The 22,676-nt window shown below is 40.1% G+C and overlaps 1 long non-coding RNA gene across 1 annotated transcript; it reads right to left on the reverse strand.

Moving 5' to 3' along the window:
- Positions 1-324: 324 nt before the first annotated feature.
- LOC128140199 (uncharacterized) lies at positions 325-22,045 on the reverse strand. Its single transcript, XR_008234641.1, has 4 exons — positions 21,725-22,045; positions 3,770-3,871; positions 1,447-1,662; positions 325-425 (listed from the first exon to the last, which is right to left on the reverse strand). It is a non-coding gene; the product is annotated as an uncharacterized LOC128140199 (long non-coding RNA).
- Between the last annotated feature and the right edge of the window lie 631 nt (positions 22,046-22,676).

The raw sequence follows: 22,676 nt of genomic DNA on the forward strand, positions 1-22,676 counted from the left end.
TCTGGCTCTTTCTGTGCAGGAGCTTAACACAGACTTTCTCTGCTAAGGCTGTTTTATTTTTACGGGCACAATGAAGATTTCTTTGCTTATGGGTGGAAAAAGGAGGCATTCCAAAATGTTTACCAAAGAATAGCTGTTTACAAAACTAGCATCTTGCTTTTTGTCTTGGGTAACTTAGCATCCATAAATGGCAAGAAGATTGTTCTGGTACTTCAAGTCCCTCTGCATTATTCATTAGGGAAGCTCGAGCTGAATAACTTTCTCTGGGACAAAGCTGTTGCTAAGCTTAAAGTTTGGGAGATCTAGTAATGCAATTTTGCTTGTCCTTCTCCCCAGGAAACTCTTCCACTCACACGATGTGAGGATACCGTGACTTGGCAAAACCATGCTTTGTGCCACTTCCTGGATACTGGAGAACAGCACAACTATGTGAAATGAAGAGAAGATTTATTAACCCTGACACTTCAGCAATGAATCAAAATGAGAGGAAGAGGAGGCAGAGAGAGGGAAAGAAAGGGGGGATAAAACTAGTTCCTCATGGCATCCTACATATGTTATGACATGGCTTTTCCCAAAATGAGCAAGAAGAGAAAGTCATACGTATATGGAGGTTTTGTAACATATATACCAGCTTGAATGACAAATGCAATTTCACCTCTGCCAAATAAAAGTCCATCTTCTATTTGTCTTATTATAGGGTAAGCCACAACATTCAAGATGTCCATTTCAGTCACTTGTCTACAGAGTGACTGAGTGCACGGTTTCCTCTGTTGCAATTTCACTTTAAGGAAACAGGGATTTCATTTTTGGATGGCAAAAGAAAACTTCTGTGTTCTAAAAGAGTAGAAAGGACTGAGGTTCAAAGCTGAACTACAGCTTTTGCTGATGGTTAGCTTTTGGTCACAGTGTTAGCAGCGTGATCATGAGAGCACACTCTCCTAGCACAGAGGCTTTGGCAAGGGATGAAGGGTGAACTCAGCTGGGGAGGCACACAAGAAAGGTGAAAGGAAAAAAAGAATCTGGAAACCAATCTGCAAGTAAGACATGTTGCAGAAGCTTAAAGCATTTATGCAAGATTATAAAAAGTAGAACAAGACTCTCTGTCCCTGTGCATCAGTCCTTCAAGAAATTCCTAGACATGTATAGAAGTAGAAGAAGAAACAGTCTGAAATTAAGTCCAGCGCCACTGTATTGAAAGAAAGCACACTAAACAGGGAGTTAAATTGGCTGCAGTGATATGGAACATTTGCCAAAGTACTATTCTGGTGCATTTTTCTCAGCTCTGACTCTCCAAGGGTGTTCTACCTCCCTTCTAACTTAAACTGCAACTCTGAGAAATGACTTCTTCTTTCAAAATCTCCCTTCAAAGGTTAGAGACTCTTGGAAATGTATTTATTCTGCCATTCTCAGCAGAAAAATCACAGGCTGAATGAGCACAAGGACTACCTGTTGATGCCTAGAAATGGTTCCTCTGTGGCTGCGTGGAGATCCACTGGCAGGTTGTCAGGAAAAAAGCTTGCATGACTTCCCCTTCCTAGGCTGCTTCTGCAGATAAAGCTATCAGATGTGCTTTCAGTGGTGTCGGTCCGGGACTGGACTAGCCTGTGAGCAATGCCTTCGGAGATCAGAGCAACTCATGCTCATAATACTACTCAGACGTACCTTTTAGGAGAATTACATATGCCATAACATTCTTTAAAAACCAAATATTTCAAGATCCTCGGTTGTCTGATTCTTATAACATTATGATATATTTTTGTTTGTTTTCTCATCTGCTTCTTAGCCAACCTCCTGTTTATTTTGCCATGGATCTTGTGGGAAACAACTTATGAGGTTCTGATGGGACATGAAATTAATCTTTTTCAGTCAGATATCTTCCAGTATAGCTACTATTTTTCATACAAACACTTTCATGCAGCTAACTCATATTTGCAGAATAGTATGCACTTACATACACCACCCATGTTGAAATAGCAACGTATCACTTTTATTTATTTTTGGGCTCAGTGCTGGTAAGCTAAAACTAAACCTTTTTGTACTAGAAGAATGATTCAATAATTGCAGTTATCTGTCTCACAGTGGGTATGAAATTATTAATTATTTTAGCTTTATTGAACACAGAAGATGTGCAAGTTGTCTGTCAATGATTATTATAACTGACATTACAGTTTGAATGAAAACATTGATATAATAGTGAGAAATTAACAAACCAACTCTGAACAGCAGGTAACTTTGAATCCTGTGTTAATTTATCTCTGTTTATAGCCACCGGCTTCCCTTACAGCACAGTGCAATTCTCAGTACAGTGTGATTTTTATATTTGGTTGTCATACAGGTTGCCTACAGTATGTTCCCATTTATCTTAAGTATCCACATGTTCCTAACATGTAACCGTATGCTGAGTGCCTTCACGGCTGATTGTATAAAAATAGGTGTGTCTCAGGAATGCAGTGTGCACTTAGGTATCTTTATTTTGGGAAGTATGTTTTGCATTCAGTACTGCACATTGTGCATTTCAGCTCACTATCTGCAATTCATGGGCATTTCTTAAAAAAGGTGTTTGTTAAACAATCCATCCATATGCATTTGTTTTATTGATTATAAGTGGCAGTAAGTAATTACCAGTAGTACACAGCTAGTAGAATGCATATATAATCAATTCAGAAGAACTTTAAAACATATATTTTGTCTTCTAGGCTCACAATGACCTAAGAAAACTGGTCATGACATGTGAATTTAAAGATCATACTGAGAGCACTGAAAACCCAGCATTGGAAGGACAATGGGTTACTCATGTCCAGCCCAGCTGGGACCATTATTCTAGCATAGCTTAAAAACAGACTTGACAGTCATCGCCAAAGGGCCCAAAGTCAGAATTTGTGCGTTTGGCCTCCCCCAACTCTATACAAACCGTGATGTCACTAAGGAGTGGGGGAAAAGAGTTGTTTGTGTAGGACTGCTTCTAAACAGAACGCTTTTCAAACTTTTCCATGCAGCATCAGCTGTTTTTTAATGATAATATTTTTATCTTCCACTAATCCACTTAAGGCAAGACATAACATTCTTGTTCTGTTATTTTACTGGAATTCTTATTTGTTCTAATTTATTTTGATGTCCCCACATCACTTCTTTAATCCAATTTCAGTCTGAACGGCAGTGCAGTAACTGGTTTATAGTCATGGAAGTGGCTTGTGCCAAATTAGAAAAAGCACATTGTTGTTATTTTTGCAAAGCTGAACTTGTTAAGGAAATTACAGGGGTAATGCTATGACAAAATCAACCACTGAACCGTCATTCTTCTAGGTCCAATACTAAGACACTTTATATGGGCATACAAGGTCCAAAAACTGTTTAAAAACCTCAGCAGGAAAGAGCCAAGAGAAAATCAACATAGAGCAACAAAAATCCCTGAAGAGTGAGTTTGTATTTCCATGTGTCCTTTATAGGAAATTTCTTTTGTAAGAAGTTTTCAAAGTTTACAGCAGACAAGGGATAGAGATGTTTTAACGTAGCAGGACTACAGCAGTGGCAGTTTTCCCTATTCATTAGTTTATTCTGGTCACCCTGTAACCCTCTAGTGTTCTTTTAGAAAGTGTAGATCATCCAAATCCACAAAGAGCAAGGTACTTTATCACACAGTTTCTTTGGAGACTAGAGCTCACATTAAAGCGCTGCGTTCATAAGGAGTGTTGGGTAGGATGAACATCATGAGAAGGGAACTTAGAAGATTACTGTGAGCTGTTGAGCATATTGTGCATCTTGGACATACCTGTATTTTCCTTGATCTTAACTTCCAAGTGGGATGAGGACTTCCCCGAGTAGATGGAATTCCAGAAAAAACATACAGAGAAGCATGTCTGTAGAGCAGGGTCTAAAACACCAAGAATGATTTGTGAACAAAGAATAATGATGCCAGAATGGACAATTTTTAAAAAAAAAAAAATTCTTTTACCAAAACTAACAGTCCCTCATTTGAATAATGATTCATGGCATAAAAATGAGTGTGTATTGTTAGTTATAAATGATTACCTATAGCTTTCTTTTTCTATTGTTTACAGGAAGGGATTGCATATCTGAAATCTATATGTAAAAATATGTAATTACTCTGTACAGACATGAAATTTTAGGTTAGTTCTGGAAAAATCAGATCATATATTTTTTACACAAAGGACCTTAAGGAAAAACTGGGAATAGAAGGGCAACTAAGAAAGGAAAGAGGCATAAAATCCAAGAAAGAAGAGGAGCTAGGAAAGGAGCACTGCTGATGTTAACGAGAGCAGTTGGTAAGTCAGGAAGAGAGAAGAGGCGCTAGTGCTTCTGAGCTTTGGTTTGTTAGAGACTTTAGGCAGCGAGAATTTGAGAGACTACCAGGTTGGGAAGTATCTAGGATTGAAGAAGAACTCCAGACACTGACATTGAGGTGAAAGCTGAAAAAGTAAAAGAAGATGGAGGTTAAAGCTGATGAGCTAAGTCAAGTTAAAGGTGACGTTCTTAAGAAGCAACAGAGTAATGGACTACTGTTACGTGACAGGGAAAAGTGGGACGAGAGTCAAAGGTTAAGGGGAAGTGTATAGGACTGTTGGGAAAAATCTGATACTGTACCTGTCTGCCGTTAAATGGGAAACTATATTGCTCTGTTGGGAAATACATCATGAATAAACCATAAAAAGACACCTTTTTAAAAAAAAAAAAAGTGATTCATTATATGTAAGAAAAAGATCACACTTTTATTATCCAGCTGCTTACCAGTAGCATAAACCTGGTTCCCATTATTTTTCATGTTCTCTTTTACCACTTTCCCCCTCTTCTTAAAGTGTTGCCATATGTTATACACCTTATTTTCCTGAAAAACTTATTACTGGAAATCCAGTGGCATATGTGTAATGTTAAATGCTGATGCCATTCTCTACCTAACATGTAAATATATAGCTACTCACTGCTCTCAATGGGAGCTGCAAACTTCACTTTGGCTGCTTAGCATCTCTGAAAATCAAGTCACTCAGATGCCTGAACGTGGATTTAATTTTCTAACAGTGGACATTCTGGTAGCATTTTAAACATGTTGAAAAGTAACTTCCAAAATAGGAAATTTTAGGAAATTAAAGCAAAGATTAGATGAAATTTAGATCTTTGAATTCAGGGTGGCAACCCTTTCCCTGCCTAAACCACATAGGTGTCTGAGATACCATTTAAGCAATTAAGCTTTATAAGTACTTGGATGGTGTTAGTGCATCTGCCCATAAACTATGCATATTTTCTGCCTGTGCACATTTTGGGGTTTACAAATCTGGTAAGAATCCCAGGCTAGAGCGTGTTCAGTGGTTGCAAACGCCTTCTTACAGAAGCAGGGTCAAAAAGGAAAGATTGGTGGTGGTGCTGTTGTTACTCATTCTGCTACAAATAAAAACGGTAGGAAAGAGCTGTAGGCTCTGGTCTTCACTCCCTGAATTGTTAAGGCACTTTAGACAGGCATTGGACAAAGCCCAGAAATGATCCAGAGCACTGGGATTCCCTATTCCCAGCAGCACGCTCTAACCACCAAGCTCCCTCTTGTTTACTCTTCTTCTGGTCCCATGACTCCGTTAGTCCTGGATGCTCTTGGCCACATTTGAAAGAAACAGTTGGTGTTTGCTTTTACCATTGATATATTACCTAGCTTTGCTACTTCACAGATGTTGACTATTTGTTGATTTGCTGAAAGCCTTTAAAACGACCTCACTCGCTTCCCCTCTTCTCTTTTCAAAGTCTAAAGTTGGGCTGCTAAATTTACATACTTTATGCACAGGATATGTGGAGGATTAAGAGTCTAAAAACCTGCAATCCATTCCAGGGGAAGAGGAGATGTTCAGTACCTTTGGAAATCAGAAAATATCAGGAATCTCAACATTCACAACGAGCTAGATTTAGTTTATGTGTCATTCAACCTATTGCTTCTGATTTTGCTCCCCCCTGCCCCGGTCTAGATATGTGGCCCAAATGTGTACAAAGCACAAGTAATTATACAATAATTAAAAAAAATTAGGAACTCCTCTTCTGTTCCTCATTGGAAAGCTTCAAAATGAAAACTCAGCTGTAGCTGAGCTCCTGTAGACCCAGGAGCTTCAAACATGAATCTCTTCAGCTGAGTAGGATCCATTTAATTCTGGTCTGTTTTTTTACTTACCAAATGCAAGAATCATCCAGTGAATTTGTTCATAGACTTGTTTTATTAGCAAATAATTCTTCTCTGTCTCAGTTGTTTACATTCCTATGTGGCTTGTTTTGTCAAAAGATATGCAACATTTGCCAAATGTCCTTCCTGGAATTTCATAATTGCACTCTGATTTGTTTCCTCTCATATGTCTAAGCATTTCTTTTCAATTTAAAAAACAAAAAGCAAGGAGATGAACTAGGCTTAAAAGGGCTCGTTGGCATCAGCATCTATGTATTTTGGGGGTATCACGAAACCAAACCAACATGAGATTAGGTGGAGTCAGTTACATTATTGACCACTATATTTAGAAAGAAGTGAAGGAAGTGTCTCTCCTCTGCATTGTGTGGACTTCACCTGCAGAATCCATTACCACAGGAAATAGTTGCAGTCAAATATTATGGCTAAACTTTAAAAAAAGGATACGTATAAGTATTGTCTAAGAATAACATCTGTTGTGACAAATGTTAAGAGTACTTCAATACACTGATCTCATTAAAAATCATTGTAAATAACATTTCACAGCTTGGGAGGAGTATGGTTTCGTTTTGCTTGCTGGGTTTTGTGAGAGTGAAGGACTGGCCAGCCTCAGGAGGGGTGCACAGAATCACAGGACGGCTGAGGGGGGAAAGGCCCCTTGGTGATCATCCAGTCCAACATCGCTGCTTAGAGCAGGGTGGCCCAGAGCAGGCTGCCGCAGGCTGCATCCAGCTGGGTTTTGAACATCTCTGAGAATGGACACTCCACAATGTCTCTGGGCAACCTGCGCCAGTGTTTGACCACCCTCACTGTAAAAAAGGTGTTTCTTATGTTTAAACGGAATTTCCTGTGTTTCCGTTTGTGCCCATTGCCTCTCGTCCTGTCAGTGGATACCACTGAGAAGGGCCTGGCTCCAACTTCTTCACTCGCCCATCAGGTATCTATACATATTGATGAGGTACTGCCGTGCAGGCCTCCTGCCACCTTTGCTTGATTTCCTGCTCATGGGAATGGACAACTCTTGAGCATAGAGGAGGTGAGCCTTGAAATTATCAACCGCGCTCCTGGACCCCTCATCTCTTCAGGGCTGAATCCCATGGGACTCTTCTAAGCAGATCCCTGAACAGCCCAAAATCTGCTCTCCTGAACTCCACCCAGGGTTGTGATCCTGTTTATTCCCTTGTATTCTCCTCTCAGGATACCGAACTCTGCCATGTCATGGTCACTGCAGCCAAGGCTGCCCCAGCCTTGCCATTCCTGAAAAGTTCTTCCTTGTTTGTTAGTATAAGGTCCAGCATAACAGCTCCCCTCATCGTCTCCTCAGTTGCCTGTGTTAGGAAGTTTTCATCAATGCACTCCAGAAACCTCCTGGATCGCTTGTGCCCTTCTGTGTTGTCCCTGCAACAGTCCCCCTTGTAGGGCCTGTGAACGTGAGGTTTCTTCCAGTTGTCCTCATCTACTTCTTCTTCCCGATCAGGTTGTAGCAGATACCCACCATGACCTCACCCTTCACCTCTCCACTAATCCTCATCCATAAGCTGTCACTTGGCTCATCATCTGGCCCTAGGCAGAGCTCCGTGCATTTCTCCTGCTCTCATGTAAAGGGTGACTCTGCCTGCCACCCGCATCCCAGCCTGCCCCTCCTAAAGCACCGATATCGATCCCTGGCAGTGCTCCGGTCATGTGAGCTATCCCACCACATCTCCCTGATGAGACTGCAGTCCTGTGACTGTACACAGATCTCAAATTCTTCCTGTTTGTTCCCCTTGCTGCATGCATTAGGGTACAGGAACTTCAGAGAAGGACCCAACAGTGCTGATTTTGCAGAAAAAGTGTGAGAGCTTCCCCAACTCTATCAGCACTTCTTTATTGGTGTGTTGACACTTGAGGTGGGCCCCCTTTGGACATACTTTGTTAATTATGAGGTGTCTTCTGACCACATCAGCTGGCACCCTTTGCTTTCCACCCCCATCCACCATTTCCTAACTTGATTGTGGGTCGTCTTCATCATCCCCGTCGTTCCTAGTTTAAAGCTTTCCTCATCAGTTTGGCCAGCTTGTTGGCAAAAATGCTTTTGCCCCACTTGGTCAGGTGGCTTCTGTCTCTTTTTAGCAGTCTTCAGCCTTCAAAGAGAGTCCCATGGTCATAAAAATGGAATCTCTGCTGCCAACACTAGCTGTGCAACCAGTTGTTGTCCCACAGGATTCGTCTATTGCTCCTCAACTCTTTCCTCCTCCTGGTAGGATCAAGGAGACTTCTTAGGCCACTTTCATGTCTCTTGGGTTTTTTTCAAAAGATGAAATGACCTTTCTAGGAAAACAACATGCCATACCAGCCACTATTTGAAAGAACCAGACTATGACTTATGAGGACAAAGCAGATCATGTCACTTGAAAGAAACTGTGCTGTTATACTGCTTCAGGCCTCATTGTTGGCGGCTCCTGGCCGGCAGGACCATGAGGGACATCACAGGCAGAAGTTACAGAACCACAACCATTTATTACCTCAGGAGAGAATCTTTTTCTCTTTTCTGCTTCCTGATATTTCAAAATCAGATGCTCTATTTCCTCTAAAGAGGAACATACACAGTTCTGCAAAGCTCTCATTGTTCTAGAGGGATTCACTGCAGGTGTACAGCACAGTGATCCTTCATGACTTTTGGTTAGTACCTCTGAAAGGTTTTTGGATAGGTAGAAAATAAATCAAATTATACAAGCAAAACTAGTAAAGCCTATGTCCCTTCTTCCCTCTGTCCCTTCTGCTGACACCTTGTTAAATCTTCCTTCTGTGCTTTGAGTTCTTACTTCTGCATCTCACAACTCTTGTTAGTCCCTGCTACATCCCTTCATCCTTCCACAATGCACACAACTTCCTCCTTTGTTTTCTTCCACTTCATGGCTTTGCCCTGGACATTGTCCCAATGGACAAAAATTATAAAAGGAGATGGTGAAAGCAGGAGTAGTCCATGAAAATTCTTTCTTGGAATTTCACATTCCCACACCATTTGAGTGACATTCCACTGAATTTATGGATATTCTTTACAGCTGAAGACCTACAGATTTCAGGGAAAGGACTGCTCTGTTGTCTCCAAGCATGATGGATGGCTAGCTCCACTTGATCCCCTGCCCTTTGCACTCTAAAATCCATCTCCAGCATATGCCCCAGTTGCTTGTGCTCTCCAGAATCTGTAGTAGTGTCTGGAATAAATTTCTAAAAACATCATACCTGTGAGTTGGCTGGGCCATCAGCTAAATTTCCATGTTGAAATTTTGGGAAGGCAGGAAGGTAGCATGACTGGTTTTCTACCATACCTCTCTGTGATCCTAGTCTCTTCTCTTAGACAATCCCATCTGGAAACAATGACTCTGAGATTCCTTGGAAAGGGTCAAATCAAATCAAATCATTAAGTTTGGAAAACACCTCTAAGATCATCAAGTCCAACCGTCAACCCAACACCACCATGCCCACTAAACCATGTCCTGAAACTAAACCATGTCCTGAAAACATGGACAGTTCTGAAAACAGGGTCAGTGGAGGACACAAAGGAAAGGCAAACATGAAAGGAAGCTATAGCCAAAGACATTATCATATACAAAGAGGCTTAATATGCAGTGTGGATGAAGCCATAGAAAATAATTTAATTGACTTTATGCTTACAAAATAGACTTTTTGGGGCTTCTTTAGCCTAAATTGACTATACCTTCTTTAATTTTTGATAAGCAGCAGAAAGCATTTATGTTTTAAAACCACTTTAAAGTGTGGGATTTTTTAGCCAGTATAGCCTGTCTGAAAGCTTTTGTATTGCACATTTTAATCCCTGAACATAAGGGGAGACTTTGTTACAAATGCTTGGTTTATTTGAACAGAAATCTGTAAAAAAATTTGACATGAAAATGACCCTACAAATCCTTCTTTACTAGTAAAACTTTTCTGTTGTTTCTAGTGAGTATTTTCTGAAAGTTCCCACTTTCTGTTTCCTACACTTTCCTATGTGCTCAAAACACAGGCTGGCAATTGGTGTGACTTCTTCTCTTGTCAGTCAGGCCTGGTGGTAATCTTGACAATTATTATGTGCAGAAAATAGAGATTTTTTTTTCTGTTGTTATGAAATTTGCACTTTTTGCACCTATGAAGTCTGAAGTCCAGGTGTTATTGGCAATGTGGCATTCTTCCAAAGGCAGCTTTGGGAAAGCAATGCATTCTCTGTTAACCCTCAACCTGCTTACTTGGGGCCTTACTTACTTTTTCCTTACTTGGGAAAATATTTAAAGCAGAAATAAGGGTAGATTTCATTAGCAACAATGAACTTGAATTCTCTGAGATCATGAAACCATGGAGGGATTGTTGAACAAGAGACAGAATTCTCATCCTGCAGTAATTGTGTGTGGTTTTGACCAATTCTTCTCAGGTCATCGTCTTTTTTTTTTCCTTCCCCAAATCAATGTCATGCCCTAAATAAGTGCTTGCATGAGCCAAATGCTTTGTAAATGGTTAAATACCACAAAGCAATGAAGTAATCGGCTACAATCATTTTGAAAAAGAGTCTAGGTATCATATTGATGTAAATCCAGGCTGTGGTAATCCAGTAAGAATTATGTTAACATAAATATAAAATTGCTTTTCAGACCCGTTCCCAGACCAGAGGAATGCTTAGCTGCTGATTTAGCCAGTTGTGGAACAGCCTGGTCAAGGTTGACAGATGGAAATACAGTTGGAGGAAACACCTAGGCTTGACTTATCTTTATATTTTCTGGCACTCTGAGGGAAGGCAGAGCCAGAGCTAGTCCAGGACATCAAGAACATATTCCTTCAACAGGAGCATAACACTGGAGAGAATCTCTTGGGATCAGTTTAAGTGCTTAGATAGAGGTGTCCTAGACTATCTTGGACATTTAAAGCATCCTTCCTGGTTTCCACCTGCCATCCCAGAAGGTTTCCTGCAGGTCATATGTCTTGTATGTTAGTTTCATGAGGATGTGTCAGATAGATAGCCTAGCGTGTCTACAATGGCATTTACTGCCTATGGTAGGGCAACTGAGTTGCTCCCCTGATGGCATGACATCCAGCTGAAGCTGCTATCAGACAGAATTCAGTTCCTAAATTGCCTAAGCCCCATTTAAAACTACCTAGATTTTCAGACTGTGTCCTAGAGATTATTCTGTGGTCCTGGTGACTCATATAATGAAAGAGAATGTAGACTTAAGTTATTCCTGACGAACAAATTAATTTTCAGCTCAAAAAAGTTCATGTTTTTATCTTGAAAGAAAAAACCTTTCAGCCCAATTAACTTCTGACTGTTAGCACGAACAACTCTCCTGTCTTCCTGATGTTTACAGTCTTCTCAATGTGAGCATAAATATAGACAAGAAGATGACCTTTTCTGACCTTGTTTTGTTAGGCTAAGCAAAACTCATCTGGAGTCTTTTCATAGATGGTCTCTCCAACTTTCAGAGCATCCCAGGAGCCTTTTCTGAATCATGTCTGACCTCCTCTATCTTGAGCGTGGCTGTCCACAGCTATGCAGTTTTACCAAGTCCTTGCAGATTAATGTTAACAAACTCCTAATTCACTCTAGAGTTGCATTAGCCTTTTTCGTATCTTAAAACAGTATTCAGAGCCAAGCTTTTCTCTTCTGTCTTTTCTGGCACTATAGGTACAAGCGGTGAACGTTACTGACAGGGTGGGAACTGGGTTAGTTCTTTACAAAGACTGCAGAAGGAGTATGTGGGGACATAAAGAATCAGTACTCAGAAAGACTTTCCTAAGTAATTTTATGCATATTACATGTGTTAAATGAAACTCTATCTGGAGGCTTAGCACAGTAAAGTCAGTGACATTCAAAAGATATTTCTTTCTAGAATAATAATCTTTAGTGTGGCAATAAATGTAATTAAGTCCTTCCTCAAAGTTCCTTTTAATGACTTGTCTGTGTAACTTCAGGAAGTAGTTTCATCCATTTAGTATTTCTCAGTTAAGTTCAATTTAATATATTTTATTGAAATGATATAGCATTTAATTTTTCTAGGCTATCATAACAGCATTCTGGGAAACTTTTTCGACCACGTAATAATAATAAGCCTGGTTTTCCCTCTGTAGTTCTGGTGACTGCTCAGAGGATGTCTAGGAAGGTCACACATGGCAGAAAACTCTTGACACTTCTTTATCTTCATCTATTTCAAAGAGTAAAAGACCACAGGTACAAAGAGCTTTCAGACATCTGCCTGAAATCTTCCTTTTTACAAGAATGAAAAAACCTGAGGCAGCAACTACGTGGTTTTCTGAATTGTCTTATGACAGCTCTAACTATAAGCAGTCTCTGTCAGTATGTCACACGTTCGGTTCACCTACCTCATTGGAAAGGCAACAGTGATGGCATTTGTATATTTAGATCTTACGTGGTTCAGGAGCAGTGTATACTCAATGGTTGGCCATAATGCTCAATATTAGTCCTGTAGTGGACCACAGCTCTGAACTTTGCTATGCATTTTTGACAAAAAATTGACTCCTGTTTGTACTGACCTTCAAGCAGCTTTTTGGCATGGAAATCAACATTGTTTATTCAGAAGCAGCTCTCTGGCTTGAAAGGGAAGCCTCAGCTATTTTTGTAATTGTTGAGCCTGTATTTGTAAACAAATATTGATGTTCTGTCACGCAGATACTCCTAGCTGCTGAAACGCCAGTGTCACTTCTTGTACAGAACGCTCACAGCTATTCCCGCACTTACCCATGGGATTTATAGGCGTTGCTTTCTGACATATGAGTTTCAGAGTGGATAAAGCCACTGCAAATTGTCCTGTTCTATAATCTTCCTAAGACCGAAACAGAGAGAGTTTATTGACCTTTAAATGTATAGCAGATTAAAAAATCTGCCAGTGACCATAAAACTGATAAAGTATCATAAAATGTCATCTCGTGCCATAAAAAATGTGTCAGAGAGCAAATAAAAGCCTATTTAAAGTTGTGTACTTAGTCACCCGTAAGAGATTTTCATGAACTTGTAATTTTTATGTATATATATCTTTCGGTGAACTTGATATGTCAAGGGAATAAATTTAACCAAAATGTAGATGGAGAGATAAACTAATGAATGTATTCCTGCTATTTTTTTCGAGCAGATGCTATGTTCTTTCCTGTTTCTATTATTTTCTTGTTTTATATGTGAACTGTGTGCTTGCACCTGGGGAAGTCAGTCTTATCAAAGTCTCCTCAGGCGACCCCACCAGCTTTGAATGGAGACTTGCACTGATAGTGTTTATCTGGTCTAAGAAGGGTGCTTTGAAATTTGAAACTTTGCTGCCAAAAGCACAAGGTTTCTGTACACTTCATGCCATCTTGCCCATGGGAAATACACATCTTACAAAATTTATCCTGATAGGGCTTAACTTCACTTGAGGTAACATAGGTATTTCTGAGAAACAGCCCTTTTTTCATTTTTGTGTAGATTCAGCTTACTTGCAACTATTCCTCTTTTTTTGTCATTCTCTGGCCTTGTTAGTAAGTGTACCTTTTTTATTATCTACAAACCTTGTTACTGAGAAGCAATGAAAAATCCTCCTGAGATAGATTAGTAACTGAATGTAATAACATTGATTCCTGGAGAAAGATATGCTAGAATCTGCTAAATGGTAGTAATCAGTCCTTTAGTAGTACTGGACTCCTTACAAGACCTGAAAATTTTGGTGACTGAGGGAATATATTTAGATCTCAGCATGTGATATCCAGAGAGATGCAATTTCTGTGGTTTGAAGACTACTTTCCCAGACCGCCTTCAGTTCTAACCCATAGATCTCAAGCATTCAAGCTGCAGCCTGTGTACTGCCCAACTTAAAATGTTTTGGTCTAGCTCACCTACAAAGACTTTGCAGACTCTGCATTTTCACCTACTTTTTTTAATTTAAAAAATGCTTTCCTAGACCCCATAGCTACAACGTATACGTAAATTAAACCACTAAAAATGCAGGAGTCTTCACCAGCCTGAAACAGTGATTTGATAAACTCAGTCCCATATCAGCTGCCTAGCTATACAACGATGCTGTAAATGTCACAGGTTTTTTTCTGTGAAACCAGTTTCAGCACCGGATATAGAGAAGAGCATAGAAGGAAAATCTGTGAGTATAGTGGTTCACAAATGCTCTAGGGAAGAAAAAAGCACAGAGGAAAAAGGAAGGAAAAAGGGAGGAAAGAAGAGAATAAGGGTGAGAGGAGAGGGAGACAGAGGCACTCTCCAGGCAGACTGCTTGTACTGAAGCACACCCTGTCCCCCATTGTCAGGTGATGACTATGAAACTCTGTTATTGCACAAATCATAAATAACTGCCATTTAAGTCATACAAAGTCTGCCTTTACTCCTTCCAAACATCTCAGTTACATCTGTGGGACATTTACTGTAAGCCAAGGCAAGCCTACAGGTCAGAATTTATATTCCAGCTCACAGAATGCAGTTCTTTTCCTGAGTCATTTTGATATACCCATGTGGTAAGAAACATGAAAAGATGTCTTTGGTTTGGTTAAAAATGTTTAGCTTCTCTCTCTGCCAGTCCTTGGGTAATGTGAAAATTTTAATCTGCTCCAAATCCAGGCTATAATGAACTTATCTTTGCTCCAAATATAGGAAGATAATAAGTGCAAATAGTACATTTGCCCAAAGCAAGAGCTAGCTTGCATCACGCATTTTCACTTGTTCAAATTAATTTAAGTCACTTCCCACATGATCAGAATAAGCAGCCAGTGATATACCTGACTGTTTCAGCATTATTGGCAGAACACAAAATCACTATATAACTATGAGGGACTGGAGTAATTCTGGGAATGTTTTTCAGCGTTCCCATTATGTACATACCAGTTCCCTATGGTATACAGCTGTAGGAGATATAGGCTGAATACTCTTGATGGATTGATGGAGGCAGCAGAAATGATAATTTCCTAAAGATAAGAGGGAATTAATATCTAAAGGAATGTTAAGAGATATACCTATATTTAGCACCAGATATGCAAGGCTATACAGCAGAGTTCACTGAAAAGAAAGTAACGCAAATCAGTCCAGATTAAATTGACAAGAAGATGCTCCATACAAATAACTGCTAGGCTAAATTACATAATTGCCAGGTCTCATCTTGAAATTTTCCTCTGCAATTTCTCTCTTCCTTCAACAGCCTGAAAAGAATTTTACTCAGGAGGCAATAATTACAAATTGTTCTCCCATTCTGCATTACTTTTTTATCAATAAAAAGAGATAGCCAGCCTCATTTTCTTTCTTTCTCCCTTTTCCCCAGAAGTCAGAGAGCAAAGCAAAGCAAGACAAAGTAAAACAAGAAAAAGTGAAGCGAAAGAAATCTTTAAATGAAACACACTTTTCATACAAAACTGATTTCTCCCTTCAGAATTTTTCAGACACCTTTTTACCTGTCCAAAAATGAGGATTTTTCTTCCCTGTTATGTATTGAAATAATAGTTTTTAAAGTCAACCAATGCAGGTGATAAAGCTACCACACCCAAAGGCTGAATATACAAACATATTCAGTCTAATGAAGCAAAGATAAAGCTATCAGCATCATTAAATGACAGCATCAAGATGAAGACGCATTCATTGTGTACAAGCTGCAATGTTCAGTATACCTGAAAAGGTGTGTAAATGAGCATAACAATTGTAGTGTGAGTTACAGCGATCCCAGATGCTAGAAATACATGTGGGTGAGTGTCTATTATTATCAAAAATAGTATTGTATGCTATTATTCCCCATTTCTAAAATTGTTTGTCTGGCAGATTTTCAGCTTTTCAGGACTCAGCTGGTGCTGAATATGACATAATGATTCTGCATTTCCTTCCATGTGAAGATTCTCCTGATATTAATACCCCCAACAGTTGACGAAGTGCCTTCTTACACAAGTAAACTTGTAACACTATGTTCATGCCTGGAAAACCAATATCTTTCCAGGTTTTGGAAGGGAAAAACTGAAGCCACACTGGCGTGTGACCACCACAGTTTGCCTCTGAAGTCTGTATGCCATATTTAATTGTTTGAGAGACTATTGGCTAAGTACGAAATATTAGCTACTCCCTCCCTTTATCAGACCATTTTTCTTAATATTGAATTCTTCTTTTTTTAGATTTATCACTTCAGCTATTGGACAGCTAGAGATACATGACGCCAGCACCGTACTGGTTTTCAGGCTTCTGAGGGGACTCCAGCCATAACTCTCAGGCTTTTGTGCAAAGGTGCATTTATAATTTTGGAAAGCTTTGAAGGCTCAGCCTCTAGGCTTAATATCCCCTTAGGAAATTGAAATACTTCTACCATATGGAAATAATTTCAGCTTGCCCACCTCCTCATTCACCGCACCGGCTTAAACCACTCAGCTACAGAAAGCTGCCAAGTCCAGTTATGAATCTTAGTCTCTACATGTGCTTTTTGCCAAAGATCAGCAGAAGACAAACAACACAGTGGGCCATAAACATTTGCTAAGAGGTGTCAGAATGCATCAGCTAACATGGGACATATTGCCTCCCACGCATGTGTCAAGTCCCAGGACCTTTTGCAAAATGCTGAATTATTATTCTTATTACCTGCTGACTTCTCCACTGACACAGCTAGTCACAAGAAAAAGGATTGAATTTTCAAAAGAAAACTTAAAAATTAACTGCCACCTACTTTTTTCTAATCTCTTGTTCTACCATAAGACACCAGGTTCCTGCCTGAACTCTGCCTCGCTGTCAGTGGAGAGACAGAGTGCAGTAGGAGATGTAGATATAGTCAGCACTGTGCCTACAGGGCCATACCAAGCACAGAAAGAGGAGATGATGAAAAAAATATGAAGTGATGGAAGAGACATTACCAGATTTGGAAACCAACTTTTGCTTCTATTTTGAATGATGTTTGGGCAGGTTTCAATGTCTGTGTAGGAATGGCTAGTTTTATGAACATCAGGGCAGAAGTGTTATTTAAAGGGGATGAGGATACAGGGACGATTAGGCTGTTGGTAAAATTAGTATCTCCCAAAGAGACAGGGCAACCCCAATAGCAGGCAGAGAGACAGAAACAAAAGAAAGAGGAAAATGGATACTGAAGTTATCTTGATGCACCAGAAAGGTTAGGAAAGAATAATTAAAGGTGAAAAGAAAACAAAATCAAAACTATTCAGTAGCAAAGACTGGAGTGATGTCTTGACCAAGTAGCTGTTGATAAGACTTTTGCTTTTGTGTTCAGTAGGGAAGTAAGTCTACCTCCCATCTCAGAGATGAGAAAAATCCTGACTTCGGGCCGAGAAGAAGCCAATGAAGAGACTTAAATAGGAGCCGCTTGTCCTGGTTTTGGCCGGGTTAAACCACGACACTGGGGAAGGCTGGAGTAGCACACAAAAGGGTGAGACTTAGTAAGTGTCCTATGAATCACATCAGACTTGTTGACGGTGACTGGCTTCTTACATAGTTGCTAAAAGAAATGCAGCTTTGTGCACAAGACAAAGGAAGCCACAGATATGGAGTGATTTTGGAAGACATGAATGATTTTTCAGGCAGTGGGGAGGTTGTAGAAGTAATGAAACAAAATCCACGGGAGGCTGCTGGAGAAGAGGTTGCTGCAGCAAAAAGGAAGAGATAGTAAGAGCCAGAACAAGCTCAAGCAGAGAGGAGGAATACAGGGACATGGACAAGCACGAAGCGGAAAGACACACTGGGGAGAGGAAAAAGAGAGAGAACATAAAAATGTCACCAAAACTGTAAACTGACCAGGACTAGGGGAGGAGGTTGGCATTCATTGCCAGGAAACAGAGGGAGACCGTTTGGGAAGGAGTTTGGTTTTCACAGCACCGTATTTCAGATTTAGGCGGGTCAGAGAATGTAAACAGAGAAATTTGCAGATGTTTGTCTGAAGGGAGAACCACATACAGGACAGATACTTAAAAAAAAATGTGGTGAGCTGATTTGGGTAAAGGATGAAAGTGCAGTGGAAGAAGGGAAAAAGACTAGGAGCGAAGTTTTGCAAAGCTGAGGAATACAGAGGTGTTTCAGTGCATTTAGTAGGAACAGGTCAAAGCCTGCTGGAATGTGTGAAACCTACCAAAAGGAGATTAATTACTTTGTACTGGATACCATACTGCCACAGCTGGATCATTATTAATACAAGATGTAGGTAGTTCATCTTTGTGATACACATTTTTTATGCTACAGAGCACTGATGTAAGTACAGTGTAGGTGGAAAGGAGAAAGAGACACGTTGAGGGAGGATGCACCAAATAAATTAAAAATGGAAGACTTCTATGTAAGGTTATGTTACTGAAGGCTAATCATATTAAGGAAAGACCTGTTGAAGGTAAGAGAAACAATGATGGGCAGAGGAACCCCCTTAACCTCGCCAGTTCAAACAGGGTGCCCTGACCTGGCCATTCCCAGGGTTATTGAAAAGGGAGCAGACCATGGTCTCCAGGAGGAAACCCACCAAGGGGAGCCAAGGGAAACGCTGCAAACTGGCGAGAGTTACTGCCTCCAGGGGCACAAGGCTTCTTGTGGGGTGCAGGGAGCAGAGGAATCGTGGGATTGGGTAAAACTTGCTATTAGACCTTTTAATGGGACTGTGGAAAGGTGCAAAGTAAGTTAAGGGGTGTTTAGGGGAAGGACCGAAGGAAAAGGGAGGGACCAGAGTGGGTCCAGGAGGACGAAGCCTCTATCCTATCTTTTTATTTAAAACCTACTTCTAACTGTATTCTCCGTGGGTGTGCTTTCCAGTCTGAGAAATATTCTGTATGTATTGTAGAACCACTAACAAATGTCAAGTTCGACTGGCTGGTGAGTCGGACAAGAGGTCTGAGTACCAGCGACTGGAGGGAGAAGGGGACCATGGGTGTGAGGGGGCCGTAGATCTGGGCGTCAGCAGCAGGAGAGGCTGTGACCCTCAGGCCAGCTACTACAGTCCCATATTACATTTGCGCATGCCTAACTGCTAATGAAGTGCAAGCCAGAACGGCCAACGAGCAGGGTGGGAGACCTGACCACCAACCGTGGGGTGGGACCACCCACCGTTAGGGGCCCAGAGGTGTGTGCGTGCACGTGCGTGTGTGCACGCGCGTGTGCGCACAGGCGTGTGCCCAGCAGGAGCGGGGGCTCAGCCACCCTCCTCCCTGAGCCTGGGGACGTGGGACTGCAGCCGGCTTGTCTTCCTGGGGCTGGGGCAGGAGGGACCCACCCGGGCCCTGTAGCCCACTAGATCCAACTACTTCTGCCTTATATCTCTCTATCTATATATCTGCGTATGTATTTATTTACGTGCACATATATATTTTTTATACTTACATTTATATTTACATTTATTTTTATTTATTCCCTTCATCTGGATCCTGAATACTCATTTGAAAGTTGTTTTGCTTTTTTCAATTTATAAATGGTGCCTTGACGTCATTCTTGGAGACTCTGTAATTGTAAATATCTAACTTTGTATAGACAAGGAGATGTTAGCAGGGGACTGGTTTGTTTTCCTGGCATGTCTCCAAACATCAGTGATTTAGAGTCAATGCTAGAAGAGCTGTCCTGAATAGAGGCCGATGGGATACAATAGAGTTCAGAACTTCTTTTCATTTTAATAAAATTATGTTTTCAACATCTGGAACAATTCTAAACTCTCAGTCACAATATTATAATGCACAAAGCATTTAAACATCATAAAATTTCCCCTTAACACTTCGATTAATTGATGGTTGTCTTGAATCCGCTTGCACCAGAGTGAGTATAAATGGATTTAAGTGTTAAGAAAGCCACTGGTTTGGTTTAATAGTTGTGTTTCTTTAGCTGTGTGTCCCCATGGAATTGTTATACTTAAAGGGACTGTTAAATGTCACTTTGTGTGGTATTGGAGAACAAGACTGGAAGTGTTTTTTACGTGTCAGGGATTGGAATGGATTAATACTTGTACGGCTGTTGCTCCAAGGATGTGTCAGAATAAGCTAATATTACACCCTACTAATTTACTAGAAGTGGCTGAACTAAATCCTGTCAAAATTAACAGGGTTTTCTTTTATGTAAATTCTAACAGATTCTGGATTAATCCCCCCCCATATTATATTTGTTATAAACAAATGCCACCCATGCCTGCATAGTATCTACACGTCTTTAAATCTCCCTGAATTTTTAAAAAGCTCCTTGGAAGATTGTGTAAAATGTGCTTGAATTGAAAACCAATAAAAGTTGAAGGACATACATACTAAAAATACAGCCTTGCTGCCTGACCAACAAGCCCAGTGTATTGCACAAACCTTACAGCAGGGTAGCACAAGTGTCCCTAGTGATAAAATTCCTTATTTATAAATCCTGCATTACTCAGATATACCTGTATGCTTACATAGCATTTTAGGTGAGGATTTCAGTCATGCCTCCTAATCTTTTTAAGTAATAGTGGTAATGATAGCTATAACTAAAGTTGGCTAGGATATTCTGAATGCCTGAATTTAGTTGCTTACAATGTCACCATAATCATGGAAGCTGGAATTTTCCATGCTTGCTCCTCATTTCAGGCTAAGTTTCTTTGGAAGTTTAGGAAACTTGTTTTTGCCAGTTCTATGAAGATGGTTAAGGGAGCACAGCAGAGAGTTTTAATAATGGTAAAAATAATTTCTGACTTTTTCTAGGAGGGTATTTTGCTGTTGTTGGATTCTGCAGTAGAAATTGAAGTTTGTACGATTTTTCAGTCCTAAGCTCAGAATTCACCCATTGGTTGTTAATAAATCTGTGTACATCAAAGGGTTTGTAACTGAGGAAAATCTTTGAACAATTAATTAAGGATATCAGGAAGTATGGGTCAGGTATTTTCTAGAGGACATAATTAAACAAATGCCCAAAAGCACTTCTGGAAGACTCAGAAATAGGAAGAACCAAGTTCTTTGTCAACATGGACAGACAGTTCATGTGTTTGGTGGTAGAGAATAACAACTGCTGTTCAAGGAGAGTTACCTTGGTATGAAATTTAAATCAGGAAGGTTCAAGCTGTCTTTTATATGTATGTATGTATGTATATGAAATGTGACCATATCAGAAAAAAATGTCTTAGATATTGCAGTAATCTTTGGTAATATCAGTCTATAAAAAAAAGATTGGAGCCTTATAACAACTATGAGCTCTTCCAGCCTTGGAAATAACAATTATTTAGAAACCCCTTCAGAAAAGTATAGTGAATGTACTATTGTAAAAGTATTGAATGTACTATTACCACTCTACACCCTAAACAAGTAATTAATATGTGAGATCTATGCAGATTATTTCAAAATTCTTCACAAACTTCCTAGAGATCTTTTTCACTTAAAATGTGTGTTTTCATACTTTAACCAAGGATGATTTATAGAATATTGCATCTTAAATCAATTTAACCTGAAGGAGAATGACCACATTATTAGCATGTTTTCATCAGTGTGTATCTTGATGGTGGAATCTATATACAATCTATATTTGCTATAAGCAAAAGCTGGTGGTGAGAAGTCTTGTGGAGTATTTGCTGATCTTCATGTGCTATGTAGGTATAACACAAGTGCTCTTATGACCCATAGAATGGGTAGATAAAGCAGAAAGACACTCACCCAGCATCCATTAGTCATGATCCATATGGCAGTGAAGCAACGGAAGCCTGACATTTAGAGGAGTGATGCCTTTGGTGGAACTGCATAGGAAATGCAGCTGATTGATTGCTATAGGCAAGTTCAGTTTTCAAGCTGGTGTGGAAATTGCAGCAAGATTGATTGGAGAAGGTTATGTTTATATCCTGAAGAATGGCTGAAAAAATGTTTCCTTGTTTAACTTCTTTTCCTCAGTTTCACATTCCAGCTTTTTCTGGAATGTTAGTACCAGTAAAATCCATGCATCCACATAATTTGTTGGGTCAGGAAATGATTCAGCTTATAATTAACCTGTCAGAATAGCAGTTAGTTAATTCTCTGATCCAGCTCGTCAGGCAGCCACTGAAAAGTAGGATTAGCACAAGAGAAGTAGCAGGAATGAGACCACCCCCTTTTGGCAGTAGCCACCACTTATGTCAGTGTGGAGTGATCACAGACCTATAACCAGAGCAAGCCAGGGATCTTATTTCACCCAATCTGTCAATGGCAGAATGACAGATTAATGCAACCAGTTACAATAACTCGTGCATCGCTGCACGAGCCTCTTACACTATTTGGTGTTGCTCTGAAAGAGCCCTCTTTGAATCAAGTGTTCACAGGTAGTAACATTTAAACTCTATTCTAGTTTTCACAGTGATAAACAAAAGTTTGAGCAGGCAACTCACATGCATTTTTAAATGTAAGAGAACACCCAGATTAGTTTTAAGCTAAACACATGATGTTGATTTTTAAGACCACCTAGTGATAGCTGAATGCTTGACATAGACATTACTGTTAAGAACACGGGGAGCCTTGGAGTCACTGAGGACACAGCAGGAACAAAATTGGTTTTTGCAAGGCTGAACAGGGCCTTGTTTGATCTGCAGGACCGCTGGTACTGCTGTTGATGCATAAGAAGGAATGAACTCAGATGTGA

This window comes from Harpia harpyja, chromosome 3 (genome assembly GCF_026419915.1).
Source record: "Harpia harpyja isolate bHarHar1 chromosome 3, bHarHar1 primary haplotype, whole genome shotgun sequence".
In the NCBI taxonomy this organism is placed as follows: domain Eukaryota; kingdom Metazoa; phylum Chordata; class Aves; order Accipitriformes; family Accipitridae; genus Harpia; species Harpia harpyja.